The 3,461-nt window shown below is 41.2% G+C and overlaps 1 long non-coding RNA gene across 1 annotated transcript; it reads left to right on the forward strand.

The window, feature by feature from the left end:
- Positions 1-1,001: 1,001 nt before the first annotated feature.
- Positions 1,002-3,132, forward strand: LOC115782266 (uncharacterized). The gene is made up of 4 exons (XR_004020125.1): positions 1,002-1,619; positions 1,716-1,832; positions 1,997-2,065; positions 2,248-3,132. It is a non-coding gene; the product is annotated as an uncharacterized LOC115782266 (long non-coding RNA).
- Positions 3,133-3,461: the final 329 nt, after the last annotated feature.

Raw genomic sequence — 3,461 nt, forward strand, 5'->3', positions numbered from 1 at the left:
TTTTAATGAAAGGTTTCAGAACTGGAGTACAATTGTTTTACACGACGAATTGCCCTCCAAAACTGAACCTTAACTTAAACTGTTATATCATGTTGTTCTTGTGTTTGTGTTCTGGCCATGTACCCACACCCAGAGTGCCTTCAGGAGCGCTATAATCAGGGGTTACAGCGGGCCGGACCGAGTCCGTAAGTTGTGCTCGCGGGACATACTGAAGAGGAGCGAGCATAAAGGGAGTAACATGTGGCAGGTAAATGCAACGTTTTTAAATGCTCAACAAATATCAGCAAACACACAAAGTGTGTGCAGTTTGTCACACAGTGTGTCTGCTAGCTAAAAGAAGAGCTGCTGTATTTCCAAAGATGTAAGAAAGAGGAAGGGGAGAGCAGCAGGTCAGCTGATCACAGCCTGCACACCAACATCATTTACTGCAGCTACAATAGAAAGCTGTGATTCTTCTCCCCATGCAGAGACACTACAGCTGATCTTAGGGTTCCTCCACCTTCTGAGTCCCACTGTAACCCCTGAGGATCCTCATTTTGGTGTTTAGGTGGAGGCACAGTCACCCTCTACTATGAAGGACACAGAGCTGGGTTTAAATTCTCTTTCACAGTTTGTGTCCTACAGAACAGATTCAAGCTGAGTGCATTCATTAGAATTAAAATTTAGATTGGAATAACATTTGTATTCTCATGTATTACATTCTCATGTATGTATCATGTATTATTATATATTATTACAATAATATAGAATATAATATAGAATATATTATACAATAATATAGAATGATTTGCGTTACACAAAAACGTCCTCCAAAGAGCTACTTTTACTTTCTTACTTTGAGTACATTTCAGAGCCTGTACTTTTTTACTTTTACTTAAGTAAAGAAGTTGAACTAGTACTTCAACTTTTACCAAAGTATTTTTTAACACAAGTACTTGTACTTCTACTTAAGTACAGAATCTCAGTACTTTTGCCACCTCTGGCCAGCAGCAGCAGCAGCAGAAGTACCCACACCCAGAGTGCCTTCAGGAGCAAAGACAGGTTTTTAATGAAAGGTTTCAGAACTGGAGTACAATTGTTTTACACGACGAATTGCCCTCCAAAACTGAACCTTAACTTAAACTGTTATATCATGTTGTTCTTGTGTTTGTGTTCTGGCCACATTCCTCCGATAGTTCAGTTGTGTGCTGGCATGATATTAACTGCTGTAAGGACTATGAATTGATACCTGCCTTCATGAATTGATACCAACCACAAGGGGTGAGTATGCACTTTTGTCCTTTATGGGTGTTGTATTAAAAGCGATCAAGTAGCACTAGGCACTAACACCTGAATGAAGGATTGTTCATTGACTCATATTGCTCCTCCTGCTTCAACAAGTAGAGGTTAGAAGAATAAATTTGTTTAGTTTCTGTGGCAATGAGATATTTTCCATTTGTTTAACAATGAGAAACAGGAGAAGTAAGAGTATGGGTGTTTGAGTTGCTACTAACACCAACACTCACATACATTGTAAATTATGAGGTGACTAACACGTTTTTCCGTTGTAGCTCCCTCTGCGGCACTGTCCATACCCCCTTCCGACACAACTACCGAACTTCAAGCATCATCAGCTGATGGTAACAAACAACTATAATGTTTTTCATCTGATTAAAGGTTTTGTTTATTGTGTCTAGATAAAAAAGGTTGTTTTTTTCTTTTCCTGTACCTTGTAGGTGCAGCCTCAAAAGACGAGAAGAGCAAGGTTCCTGTGCCTGTACCAAAGGAGCTGTGGTTTGTACTGAAGGAGACCACAGATCAGAAAGAAACACAGGGGCCTGAGTCAAATCCAGGTATGTCTCCATTTTAATTTAGGATCGGTTTTCAATGAAACTTGTGCTTAATGCATAGATCAGTGATGCCCGTATAATTCACAAGCACTTTACACTTTGTCATAATGTCATTTTGTGCAAAACCTGCACAACTGAATGACAGAAAGCCTACTTTCCTTTTTCAGGGCCCAGCACAAGTGTTGCTTGCACATCTGTGCGCAAAGTTCTCACTTTTGAAGACAGCAATGAAGATGGTGAGAGTGTACAGCATGTGTAAAATCCCTCGATTTGAAAAACTCTTGACATTGTTAATGCTATCTTAACTGTGCTTTTTCATTTGATTTATTGAGTGTATTCAAAGAGTAAGAATGGAATTTATAATACTTATGAGGGAAGTAACTATTTTGTAAAATCCATCTTTATTTTCAAATCCTAGCTCCTTGAGCTCAGCCAGCCATTCCTCTTCCAGTGGCTGGTTATGAGCATGAGGTGAGTACCTGGAACTGCTCTCAACACCAGAAGCTGTGGATGAAGACCGAGCTGCAAGGTCTGGGGCCGTGGCCTGGGTGTCGACCAGTGCGTAACCCAGGAAACACAATTTGACTCTGGCGTCTCCCTCCACAACCTGAGCTCACAGATACTGTGGCTGAGCTCCCGTCACCAAATTTTACCTTCATGCCATAGAATCTGTCTGGGATTCTGAGGCGGGAGTACATGGACAGAGGACCATTGGGCAGTTCCTGAGGAAGGAAAACAGACCGCAGGAGTTCAGGTCGTATGGAGATCCAGATGGGTGGTGTGGAGTCTCGGTGTGCAGCTGCTACCTGACTGACTGCCTGCTTGATGAATTTCGACGTCAACAGCCAGCCATATCCAAACTCCTCCAAGGCACTTTTGGACAGGTCTTCAGGTCTGACCACACCGGGAAGGTGGCGCGAAAAGTCCCTCTGGCATCTGGGGTCATGTCCAGTTATGCCGTGATGAATGAGCACTGGCTGATTGTTTCGTGGGTGATGGTTCAGTCTGAGACAGAGAGGTCTCAGACTCTAACAGTTGAACTGTTTGGAAGTTTTTAGCAAAGCCAATGATTTAGTCAGCATCCTTTTTTGTTTTCTTTTTTAGATATTTCTGTTTGAGCTCAGTAGTCCCACATTGACAGCAGAAGTTTCATTTTTTTCTTTTTAGATGAGACCGGCAGTTTGAGAACAAGAACAACATTTTTTACCATATATCAGGCAATATTGTCAGTCTAGCACAGTAGATTTATTTATTTTTTTATTTATTTATTTATTTTTTTTGGGGGGGGGGGTTAACACTAAAATATATTTAAAAGGAGTTTTTCTATCCAGGATTAAATGATTAAGCATTACACTTATTACAGCACTACACGAAGCCAGATCAGCAAATGCATATTTTTATTTCGTTGAACGGTGGAGAACGTTGTATTTTTTTGGGCCTACTGAGCGCGTAGCAGCACTGACTATTCACTGAGAGTGACACAATGTAGATCTGTGTGTGTACCTGATGTGTTCATTCACACCCTGAATGTATTCTGATAGCTTCTAGCCCTGCCAACACATCTGCTGTGCCTTGGAAGAATAAAAGACTATAATGATGACTGGACTTGGCCTCTTCACTCACCTTCTTTGC

The sequence above is a fragment of the Archocentrus centrarchus genome, chromosome 6, assembly GCF_007364275.1.
Source record: "Archocentrus centrarchus isolate MPI-CPG fArcCen1 chromosome 6, fArcCen1, whole genome shotgun sequence".
NCBI classification, from domain to species: domain Eukaryota; kingdom Metazoa; phylum Chordata; class Actinopteri; order Cichliformes; family Cichlidae; genus Archocentrus; species Archocentrus centrarchus.